The sequence below is a fragment of the Brachyhypopomus gauderio genome, chromosome 1, assembly GCF_052324685.1.
Source record: "Brachyhypopomus gauderio isolate BG-103 chromosome 1, BGAUD_0.2, whole genome shotgun sequence".
In the NCBI taxonomy this organism is placed as follows: Eukaryota; Metazoa; Chordata; class Actinopteri; order Gymnotiformes; family Hypopomidae; genus Brachyhypopomus; species Brachyhypopomus gauderio.
The window spans coordinates 40,218,701-40,231,912 of record NC_135211.1 but is presented as its reverse complement, the minus strand read 5'-3'; the positions used below and the strand labels follow the sequence as shown (position 1 = coordinate 40,231,912).

Here is a 13,212-nt window from a genome sequence, read left to right as displayed (position 1 = left end):
CTGACATTGATAATAACAATGACACTATATTCAGTTTAGCCATTTTAATACTATAACTGTGAAATCTCGCTTGGTAGAGAAGGCAGAATATACAGTGTGTAGTCCGCTGATTGGGCAGTAGACGACTTACGTCATCACAACGCGACGTTGGAGCTCAGCTTTAACAAGCTGTCTGAGACGAGTTTGTGGGTCGAGAGGTTTGTGGGTTGTGAAGTTTGTTGGTCGAGAAGTTTGTTGGTCGGTTCATCAGTCAGTCAGTCAGTCAGTCGGAAAAAAGTGGAAAGTTTGGAGAGTTGCCAGTAATTGAGGTAAGTTAATTTAATTGTGAATATTGTAAAACTAAGTATCAATATACATAAACCTTCGAAATACTCTAGTTAGCGTATTTACCCAGCTAGCTTAGCTGTGTGCTAACGCTACCTGAAGGAAAACAATTCGCTGTCACGCAACAGCGAACTCAGGAATTACTTCAAGTTTGAATTTACCTTTCATTTTCAGTAACGTTTAAAACATTATTCGCTATATATACACATAGCTAGCTATATCAGCTTCGTTGTAAACGTTTAAGCTAAAACGGAAGATTTCAAGTTGGCCCACTGCTACTTAAATTCATATAACAGCTAGCTAGTTAGCGTTAGCTTGCTAATATGCTTCCTTCAGGCAGTCTGTTGGCTAAACTTGGACACAAATAGTTGAACAATATCGCATTTCTTGTTGTCTAGCTAATGTCTAGCTGCGCAGAGAGTAACATAAAAACTGAGTACTTGCATTTTTGTTTAAATAATTTTATTGAACTATGCATTATTAGTAATGGTTCAATTTACTTTTCATACACATCTGCTACTTTTATCGATAAAGATATCTAAAACGGTCAACGTCAGTGTTACACCTGAATCTGTGAGCATCGAATTCCATGACCGGAGCCAAAAACGTTTTAGATTCAACAGTTTTATTTTTATTTGTTTTTCATTACGTGAAATTAAATTAAACTTCAAAAATGTTTGTGTCTGCATGTATTAAATGTACTTATGGGCGCATGTTTGTTTTGCACACAGAATCAGTCAGTGAAAGTATTGGTGGCCTTTAATTTTGGGATAGAGTAAAACGGTAAGTAACATCCAACGAAAAAATAATAAAGCAATATATATAGTAATATTATTTTCATAATATCTTTTTCTCTGTCCCCCGTAGATACACTCTCCCTAAAGTGCACAATTACTGCACAGTATAAGTGCCACATAATTGCACTCTGAGTGCTGCATTGCAGCACTCCTGAAGTGACCTGTCCGAGGACTCAGTGCCCCTGCCACCGCACTGCCAAAGTGCCCCTGCCACCGCACTCTCGAGTGCCCCTGCCTCCGCACTCTCTGAGTGCCCCTGCCTCCGCACTCTCTGAGTGCCCCTGCCTCCGCACTCCCTGAGTGCCCCTGCCTCCGCACTCCCTGAGTGCCCCTGCCTCCGCACTCCCTGAGTGCCCCTGCCTCCGCACTCTCTGAGTGCCCTGATTTTGTAAGTAAGTAAATTTTATTTATAGAGCACAATTTAAAACCAAAGTGCTTTACAAGGTCAAAGAAACACCATACCCTCTGCTCTCAAAACATATAAGAATAACATAGAAACATATGCTCACATAAAACATATAACTTACATAAAACAGAATAAGACATCCCTCCAAATGCAGTTAAAACATTTTAACAATTGCAGAAAGCTAGCTTGTAAAAATATGTTTTTAGTTTTGATTTAAAAACAGTCACAGATTTGGTGAGTCTAATGTCATGTGGAAGACTATTCCAGAGTTTAGGTGCAGCAACAGAAAAAGCATGATCCCCACTCTGCTTGAGGCGAGCTCGTGGAACCACCAAAAGTGACTTTGATACAGACATTAACGATCTCGAGGGTGTATACATACAAAGCATGTTCTCTATATAAACAGGGGCATATCCATTCAAAGCTTTAAAAACCATCAGCGCTACTTTATACTGGACTCTGTAATGCACTGGGAGCCAGTGCAAGGATGCCAAGATAGGAGTAATGTGATCCCTTTTCTTGGCTCCAGTTAATAATCTGGCTGCGGCATTTTGAACCAACTGTAAGCGTTTAAGGGACGCTTCATGCATTCCAATATACAGTGCATTACAATAGTCCAGTCTAGAAGTAATAAAAGCATGGATGACTTTTTCCATATCTAAAACATTAAGAAATGATTTCAATTTGGCAATTGTTCTAAGCTGGAAGAAACTAGCCTTGACCGTTGCATTTATTTGTTTGTCAAATTTTAATTCTGAGTCGAAAATTACTCCAAGGTTTTTAACGTTTGTTCTTAAAAATGGGACTAAAGAACCCAAATTTGTTTTTAAATTTTTGGTTACCATAGAGGAACCAATTAATATGACCTCTGTTTTAGCGACATTCAGTTGGAGAAAGCTATTTGTCATCCAATTTGTAATGTCAGTGATACACTCGTGAAGTCTATCCAGGGAGGAACAATTTCCTAAACTTAAAGGTAGGTATAGTTGTAGATCATCTGCATAACAGTGAAATGAGATGTTATGTTCCCGAATTATTTGACCAAGGGGGAGCATATATAATGAAAAGAGGACTGGGCCTAAAACAGACCCTTGCGGAACCCCGGAGGCCAGAGTAGTGGTGGCAGAGGAGAAATTACCAATATTAACAGAAAAAGTTCTTTGTTTAATATAAGAAGTGAACCAATTAAGAACTAAACCTTTAAGTCCAACACAATGTTCCAGACGTTCGATGAGTAAATCATGATCCACAGTATCGAATGCTGCACTCAGGTCCAGTAAGACCAGGATTGAACAATCAACAGAATCGGCATTAATAAAAAGATCATTAGTGACTTTTAAAAGAGTAGACTCAGTACTATGTAGTGCCCTAAAACCAGATTGAAAGATCTCATAAATGTTGTTGCTGTCTAGAAAAGACGCTAACTGACCAAAAACAACTTTTTCCAGAACTTTTGCTATGAAGGGCAGTTTTGATATGGGCCGATAGTTATTCAGAACTCCAGTATCTAGATTATGCTTTTTTAAAAGTGGCTGAACTACTGCATGCTTAAAATATGCAGGAACTATGCCAGAGGCCAAGCTTGTATTTATGATTGATAAAACATCAGGGCCAATGGTATCAAATGATTCCTTAAATAACCAAGATGGAAGAATATCAGCTGAAGAGGTAGAGCACTACATGTGGGAAACAATGCCAGATAGCTGGGATAGAGAAACTAATTCAAATTTCTCAAATATTGGGATATCCAGCTCATAGACAGGACTAGTTGTGGAAATCGATATATTAGCTCTAATATTTTCAATCTTCGTCAGAAAGAAATCCTGAAAAACTTCAGTTTTCCTGGGATGGCTCAGGACCATGATATGAAACTGGACTTAATAAAGAATTGATTGTATTAAACAGAAATTTTGGCTTATGCTGATTTTTTTAGATGATTTCTGAAAAATAATTTGCTTTTACAGATCTAACAGTTTCCTGGAATCTAAGCAAGCATGATTTAAGAATCTCAAAAGACACTACAAGCCTGTCCTTTTTCCACTTGCGCTCAGCTTTCCTGCATTCCCTTCTAGCAGCTATAATGGACTCATTCAGCCATGGTTGAGATTTAAATTTAGTCTTTCTCACTCTGAGAGGGGCAACCACATTGAGTGCATTTGTACAAGAAGATTTAAAAGAAGCAGTTAGGTCATCAATGTTCAGGTGAGGAACAGTGGAAGACAAACAGTTTCTGTATACAGCTGAGAACTGAACCGCTGCAGTGAGGCTAAACTTCCTAGAACGCAGCTCTGAGGCTCTGACTGGCTTAGCTTGTGCAGCTAGCAGTGAGTTGAACATAACAGGCATATGATAGAAAATGCTGATTCTGCAATTTTCATATCACTGACATTAAAACCATGAGATAAAACAAGATCAAGAGTATGACCGTGCTCATGAGTAGGGCCATTTACACATTGCATAAAATCAAAAGAATCCAATAAGTGGATAAATTCACTAACCATAGGCTTATTAGGGCAGCAGATGTGGATATTAAAATCCCCCATAATCAAGATATTGTCGGATATCATGACTACTAAGGATAACAAGTCAGAGAACTCTTTTATAAAGTCTTTATTTGCTTTAGGTGGCCTGTAGATGAGGATGCAGAGCACTGAGATCTCAGAATCAATTTTAAACATAAGTGATTCGAAACTGGTATAAGCCTCACTAGTAAGGGCAGTGCATTTAAATCCATTTCTAAATATGACTGCAAGTCCTCCACCTCGCCCGGTGATCCGCGGAGAGTTTAGAAAGCTGCAGTCTGTGGGACAGAGATCTGAAAATTGACTTAGGTCATCCACCCGCAGCCACGTTTCAACCAAGTATAGGAAGTCCAATTCTTGAGATATAAAAAAGTCATTTAAAATAAAAGCTTTGTTCGAAACTGACCTTACATTGGCCAGTGCCATTTTCACTATAGAGACACGCTCGCATGCAGGCCGTGGTGTAAACTCGAGACGCCGCAGGTTTTGGAAAACAACGCCTCCTTTCCTGCGAGCAGGGACTCTCTGATTCAGAGGGTCGATCATGAAACATCGGCGATTCCCATTGCACAGCATCAATGGTAGATTAGGGTAAACGGGTACCAGGTGAGTGTTGAAAACTTCTCATTCTTGCTCTCACACCAGCTCGCTTACCCCGCTTTCTCTGGCGCTTCCTCTTTTGCGTAGTGCAGGACAAGCAACGGATATAATTCAAAGCCCCCACGGGTAACCGCGGATGAAAGAAACGATTTCCGCCGGTCCTTTTAGCATATATATCCATGTTAGATCGTATGCTGAGTAGAATTTCACGATCGTATTGAAACTGGATCGCGGATACTGTAGAGAGTTGATGGAGGAGGACAGACACTAGCATGAACACACATAAGACAGGTAGCGACAGATTTGGTAGAAACCGACGGCACGCCGACAGACATACTGGCGCCATCTTGGATTCCTTGTGTGATTTTGTGATCCCTTCTCATTACATGATCTTGGTTTTCCCGTTTCAAATTGCATGATACTGGTTTGCCCTACTGCCAAGTGGCCCTGATTCTGCCTTGCCCGAGAGGCCCTGTTTCTCAACAGAGTGAATCACTGCAGACCAACCTGAGAACCTGGCTGAGGAACACTGCTGCTGACCTGCCTGAGTGACGCCTTTGTCTGCTGTGTCTGTTGCCCTATTACTGCCTGTTATATTCTGCTATACTGATAGAATTATTCATTATATTTTAAGTCACATCAGGCGTGTTTCCTACTCGAGTAGTATTTTTTTCATTAAAGCAGTTCATTCACTAAAATAGTCAATTTGCATTGTATTTTCTTATATAGTTTCTGACCTTATATATTTAATACATTGTATACAGTAGTTCTGTGTATCTCTTGGTTTTGTTTCTTGTATATTTCACCATAAATTAAAATTCAGTAATTTACCAACTTGTGTGGCCAACCTGTCATAAATATCTGAGAAAATCTAACCTAAGTTAAAGTTAGAATCCTATTAAACTACTGTTAGTTATAGCAACTGCACTGTGAATAGGTCTTTAGTGTCATATCGATACATTTGAGGTTTTGTTGTCATTCTCTGCCTGTTTACAATGGGAAGAACAAGCAGGAGATCCCAAGCAGCCAAGCAGTGTGAAGCTAAAAAGGCAAGTGTGGAGCTCCCCTTAAATACTGAAATGATGAGTACAGTCCCACATGTTACAGTGGTTAAAGCATCCCACTGTCAAAGTGATGCACGATATTCAGAATTCTCTAGTGGAAGACAGTGTACTTGTAATGCCCTTACATTCCTAGCTGTACATAATGAACATAATGCCTTAAACAGCCAGGATCTTGATAACGTTTTAATGAAGGGTGATCTTCTATACACTGCAGTCAAACTTGCATTACTGAATGAAGGCAGGTTTGTAAGTGACTTTCTGAATTTTGAGGAGGTACCAACTATTCTTGAGACAGACTCGTGCTGCTACAACGTCATTAAACATGATTCAAGGGTCAGGTATTTGAGAGATAATCCCTTACCAGGAATGGAGGAATACAGTAATCTGGAGAGTGCGCATCATTGTCTTAGTGGAGATGTAAGTGATGCACTATTGATTGTAAGTGCACAATGCATTGCTGTATTTAGAGACCGCGCTGGGAGATTTGGATTTTTTGATTCCCATGGCAGAACATCTGAAAACCTACAATCTAGGGTACGGTACACGGGCACAGCTGTAATGTTGACATTTCACACATTAGAGGACTTGACACAAGGAGTGCTACATTTGTTTGAAGGCTGCGGTGATCAGGAGCAGTATGAACTTCTTCCTGTCTCTTTTGTGACTGCAGAAATACCCATTAACAATCATGATCAGCATTCTGACAAAGTCAACAGTGCACCAGAGACAACAGAGCCTGAGATACCCGAAATTCCTTCTATCTCTTGTGAAAATATAGTAAGCATCAACCATACTGAAGCCTTATATGACACTGATTACAGTGTATCTCAAAAGAATGAGGTAGTATCAAATATTGGCCAGGTAGTTGAATCCAGGTTGGAAAAAATTAACAGAGAGCGAAGAAAGAAAGCACATAGAAGAATCTATTCCCAACAGACAGCAAGTAAAGCATCTAAAAAAGCACAACCAAGAAGGTCATTTAAGAGTAGACATGCACATGACCCTAAGATTAGAGAAATGAAAAATCAACAAAACAGACATAAATACTGTATGAATATAGACTACAGAGAAAAAAAGAAACAACACATTGTCGATAATTACACAAACAGTGAAGCATACAGAGACAAGCAGAACAAGTATGTGGTCAGAAACTACAAGAACAGTGAAGCATACAGAGAGAAGCAGAAAAATTATGTGGTCAGTAACTACAAGAACAGTGAAATGTACAGAGATTGGCATAAACATTACATGACTAATAGATACTGGAAAGATCCAGTGTTCAGACAAAGACAAAAATGCTATTTTACAAATAAGTGCAAAAATGATGTGAATTATTATGGACAAATTAAACAAAAAATTAATAGATTATATCATAGTGACCATAGTTTCAGATCCCGTCACAAGGAAAGCTGTTCAGTTTGCACTAAAAATAAAAGTTCTAAATTGAAGAGATTTCAGAAGACACGATGTGTTCAACACATTGTACAGAGGTACAGACACATTAATCAATTACGGATGTCGAGATTACAGCAAAGTGCTAATCAGCATTACACTGAACAGCAGAATCCTCAAGTTCTGAAAGCATTGGCCAGTTTTGCTGCTGTGACTAAAAGAGGCCCAACATTTGTTTGCACAGTTTGTCACAGGGCTTTGTTTTCTGATCAGGTTCGGCTATGTGATCGTGGACGTTATCAAAAAGACCCTGCAGTGGTTTCAGCCTGTTTAACAGGGACATACATTCACACGTGCTCTGCAGATTGTCTTGATGATTGTGTGAATGAGGAGAGGAGAAATGAGTGGATCTGCCATAGTTGCCATGAAAATTTGATGAAAGGAAAAATGCCTGCCATTGCTGTAGCAAATAAACTAAAGCTTACTCCCATCCCACCAGAACTGTGTGATTTGAACATCCTAGAAAGGCACATTATAGCTAAATATATACCTTTTGCAAAAATTATAACCCTTCCAAAAGGTCAACAGAAAGCTATAAAGGGTGCTGTTGTATCAGTTGATTCAGATGTTGAAACCACAGTAAATGTTTTGCCCAGGCCAAGAGATGAATCACAGTTACTCACAGTAAAACTGAAAAGACGACTGTGTTTTCAGGGTCACTACCAGTTTCAAACTATCAATATGCATAAAGTTATGTCTGCTTTAATTAAATTAAAAGAAATTCATTCTGAATACAGAAACATTGTTCTACGTTCTGATGAAACAAGTAATTCATTTGCAGACTGTACAAATGATGATGATGATGAGATGGACACCGAAAACAACGACACACCACAGCAGACTGAAAATGTACAGTTGACTGACCATGAGGCCACACAAAGTACTTCAGAGCAGCCCATGGGTTTAGCTTTAGACACATGCCTTCAACCACCAGATCTTGGGCAACAGCCCCTGTCATTCAATGATGGAATATTCTGTATTGCTCCAGCAGAAAGAAACAGTCCTATAAGCATATTCAAAGTTCCGAGATTGGAAGCTATGGCATTTCCAGTACAATTTCCTGATGGGAATAACACATTTGATGAACTTCACAGACAAACGGCTCTCTCACCCAGCAGGTATTTTAATGCAAGACTGTTTGCTGTTGACAATCATTTTGCCAGAGATACAAACTACATTTTCTTTGCCCAGTTTGTGACTGAAATGCATTTAGCCTGTTCAAGCATGTCCATTCAACTGAGAAAAGCAAAAACTATGACACGTGATGGATGTAGAATCAACAGTTCACTTTTACAGAACAAAACTGAATTAGATAAACTTATACAAAACAATGAGGGGACCAGGTTCATGCAGCCTCTGAGAGGGACACCTGCTTACTGGCAAAAAACACTCCGAGATCTGTTTGCCATGCTCAGACAGCTGGGAACGCCCACATTTTTCTGTACATTCAGTGCAGCAGAGATGAGATGGCCAGAGGTAATCACAGCAATTTGAAGCTGTGGACTTCTCAGCTTTGGATTGGTCACAGAAGTGTGAGATACTACGTAACAATCCAGTTACTTGCATGAGAATGTTTGAGAAACGTGTTGAAGCACTCATGAACCTCATTATGTCTTCTTCATAGCCCATTGGTGAGGTGGTTGACTATTTTTACCATGTAGAATTTCAACAGCGAGGTTCTCCACATATTCACTGCCTGTTTTGGGTGAAAGACGCACCAGAATTTGAAGATGATCCAGATCAAGTTGTATGTGACTTCATTGACAAACACATATCATGCAAGTTGCCAGACCCAAACGCAGACCAAGAGCTGAACACAATAGTAACAAGTACAGACACACAGCCGAAATCACTATAAATCATGCAAAAAGAATAATAAGCACTGTAGGTTTGGATTTCCTAAACCACCTATGCCAACAACAATTATTACACGCCCCAGACCACCACCCCTTGACACAGACTCTGATGAGGAAAATACAGAAATAAATGAACAAGCACAGGCTAAAGTAAATCTACAGACTGTGTGGGATCTGCTGAATGACAAAAATCAACAATTTGAAAGCATCACAGAACTGCTTGAAAAGGTCAATATGTCTTACCAGGAATATAAGAGAAGTGTCGAGTCTCTTTCTACATCCAGTCAGATCATAATGGAACGAGCACCAAAAGACTGCTGGGTAAATGGCTACAATCCTCTGTTGTTAAGAGCCTGGAATGCCAACATGGACATCCAATTCATACTGAATCCATATACCTGTATAATGTACATACTGTCATACATTTCAAAAGCTGAACATGAAATGAGTGATTATCTAAAGCGAGTGATGACAGATACACGTGACAGCACATCTGAAAGTGAAACCATGAAACAGATCATGCATGCCTACGCCAAAAACAGAGAGGTCAGTGCCCAGGAGGCAGTTGCACGGACTTGCAGTTTGAAGCTCAAATCATCTCGTGCTGTTGTTTTCATACCAACTGATGACAATGCTGTACGGATGAGTTTACCACTGAGATATCTGCAAAACAAAGACCCTGATGATGAGGATGTGTGGATGGTTGGATTGACTGACAAGTACATGGCCAGGCCAAACACTCTTGAATTTGAAAACATGTGCATGGCAGAATTTGCTAGTGAGTATAGAATTGTATATGGAGGGCAAAAAAAGGGCAGAAATGTTTTGCCATTACAGAAAAAAATGGGGCACATACAAAAGCGTACTAGAGGAAAACCTGCCATCATTCGATTTGCTCGATTCTCCCAGCAAAAACATCCAGAAGAATTCTATGGAACATTGCTGAAATTGTACTTACCATACCGAAGAATCACACAACTTAAGTCAACACGATTCCAGAATTATGAATCCTTTTATGGCTTTGCCTCTGTAAAACTGGAGGGCTCAGGTACACTTTGCCGTGTTTACACCATTGTAAATGAGAACAGAGCAAAGTATGAAAAGCACAGTGAGGCTATTGACAATTTTGAACAAAATGGTCCTATTGAAGATGCTTGGACCTCACTGGCACCAGCAAATGAACAGATCCGTTTGGAAACTATTTTGGAGCGTGAACCCACAGATCCCAATGTCATAAGTGAACAAGATGACGTTCCTGAATATTCCACATCTGCTTGTGGTAACAGCACAGCTATGCCATTGATGGAAGATCCACAGATGAATCCTTTACGTATTAGAAAAATGTACCAGAGTTTAAATGAAACTCATAGAAAGTATTCTATGCTGTTCGTGATTGGTGCAAAAGATGTGTTTTTGGTGAAAATCCACCTCAGTTTCTTTTCTATGTCTCAGGAACAGCAGGTACAGGAAAGAGTCACCCTATTAAATCTATTTATGCAGAAGCAACACAATTATTACGTAAGCTGCCCCACCTAAGTGAAGAGACAGACATATCAAAACCCACAGTGTTACTAACGGCGTTTACAGGTTGTGCAAGTTATAATATTAATGGAAAGACACTGCATTCCCTTTTCAAACTTCCAAGAAGCTTGAAGCCTCCATATCAAGGACTTGGAAATAGTCTAGATGAGATGAGAGCAAACTTTTATAATGTGCAAATCATGATTATTGATGAAATATCAATGGTTTCAAAGCCACTGTTTGCCTACGTGAACTGGAGACTGCAGCAGATTAAAGGAAACACCAAACCTTTTGGCAATGTTTCAGTGATAACAGTGGGAGACTTTCAGCAGTTGCCACCACTAGGAAAGGCCAAACCGCTGTGTGTACATGAAGAACATGTCCTGGATTTCTGGAGAGATCATTTTAAGATTATAACACTGACAGAAATAATGCGTCAAAAAGATGATCTTGCATTTGCTGAGCTGCTTAATAGGCTGAGAGTGAAAAGCAAGTATGAAGCACTGTCTAATGCTAACCGGTGTATGCTGGAACAGGTTGTTAAATCACCTGAAGAGTGCCCCCCCGATGAACTGCATATATTTGCAACAAATAAAGAAGTTGATGGTCATAACTCAGCAACTTTACTCTCACGCTTTTCTGATATTATAAACATAGATGCAGAGGATTATAAAAAAGATCCTAGATCTGGTCAGATGCAAAGGACCACACTAAAAGGAGACAAGTGTGACCTAAATGATACACTGCAAGTTGCAATTGGTGCTCGAGTGATGTTGATCAGAAACATTGATGTTGAAGATGGACTGGTCAATGGTTCATTTGGCAAAGTGGTGAAGGTAATCATGCAGTCATGTGACACTGTTCCACTTGTTCATATGATTGGTCTTAAACTGGATAATATTGACGCAGGACAGTTGTGTCTCTAAAAAAAATATTTGAACCTGGCATGGCATATGTTGCACTAAGCAGAACCACATCACTCAGTGGATTGCACATTATTGACTTTGATGAAAAGAAGATTTTTTGTGATCCTGAAATAAGTGCTTCACTGGACAACATGCCAAACGCTGACCTCCATCATATCCAGCCACTTTTGCACATTGTAAGAGAATCAAATCTGAATTCATTACTAAAAGTGGTGCATCACAATACAGAGGGCCTACAAAGTCACATTGAAGATATTAGGAGTCATCATGAGCTTCTCCTAGCTGACATTCTGTGCCTCACTGAGACTCACATGTCTGGTTCATTTGTTGCTGATAGTCTTCAGCTGAATGGATACCAAATTTACAAGCGCAACAGACATGTGTCTTACTCAACCTACATTCATCTGAACAACAGTGGTGGTGGTGGTGTTGCCATGTATGTTAAAAATGATGTCCAGGCTCATCCTGTGCAGTACATTCAGAATGTAACAGATCTGGAATGTTTAGTCTTAAAAGTAGAGGCACCCAAACATGCATTAATAGCAGTCGTTTACAGACCTCCAAATTACAATTTGACAGATTTTTTGCCAAACCTTAATGCTCTTTTGAACTCCTTAAACATCATGAGTTACCAACCTGTTGTCGTGTGTGGGGATTTCAATGAAAATCAACTTTCAAATGCAAACAAACCCATTTTTAATTTGTTTCAGGAAAAAGGATACACTCAATTGATCAACGGAGCTACAACAGAAAAGAAAACACTTTTGGATCCCGTGTTCATTTCCAGCCCACATATAAGTGTTGCAGCTGGGGTGTTACAAACATATTACAGCTACCATAATCCTGTTTATTGTGTTTTTTAGAATCAACAGCTATATCAGTAAATCATGTAATATTTCTGTGATGTTTTAATGAATAGCATTTTTTAAAGTGATGGACTTAAAAAAAACAAATCATGGTTGAACATATAAATGATTTCAGGATAAATTAAATGCTGTCATCTTACAGATAAATAAATTCTAAAAAAAATATACATGTTGTAATGTGATATAATACTTTAAACCTTGCTCAATGTGTAGTCTGAATATTTGAAAACTGAAAATGTAAAATTAAAATGTCAAAGGAAAGTGAATCATATACTAAAAAGAAATTATGAGCAGAAACATTTGTACTTAAAGAGCCGTTGGAACATTTACAGATGCTAAACCATGCGCACCTTTGGAATTTGGGATGGAACTGGAGTATCCAGATGTAGATGTCTCAATTTTATGCAGTTTTTTGTCAAGGTAAATTTGCAAACTCCACACAGGATGGGGCTTGGATTCAAGAGGAAGCTGCTATCCAAGCAGCACGTCCCAGGCTGCCACCACGTGTAGTGCCTCAAGAATACCGCAGCTAGAGTCCTAACCAAGGCTAGGAAATTCGATCATATTAGTCCCACTCTCGCCGCACTACACTGGCTGCCGATTAAATATCGCATTGAATTTAAAGTTCTCCTGTTAACCTATAAGGCGTTAAATGGTCTTGCCCCACAATATCTGAGTGAACTCATTGATTACTACAACCCATCTCGCCCTTTGCGCTCCCAAAATGCTGGATTTCTCGTAGTTCCAAAAATTAGTAAAACTACAGCCGGAGGCAGAGCTTTCTCTTTTAAAGCCCCTCAATTATGGAATAGCCTTCCAGCTCCAATCCGAGACTCTGACACAGTTCCAATCTTTAAATCTAGACTTAAGACTCACCT

The 13,212-nt window shown here is 39.4% G+C and overlaps 1 long non-coding RNA gene across 1 annotated transcript; it reads left to right on the top strand.

The window, feature by feature from the left end:
- Nucleotides 1-197: 197 nt before the first annotated feature.
- On the top strand, nucleotides 198-4,376 carry LOC143527452 (uncharacterized). Its single transcript, XR_013134129.1, has 3 exons — nucleotides 198-308; nucleotides 1,056-1,107; nucleotides 1,192-4,376. It is a non-coding gene; the product is annotated as an uncharacterized LOC143527452 (long non-coding RNA).
- The last annotated feature ends 8,836 nt before the right edge of the window (nucleotides 4,377-13,212 follow it).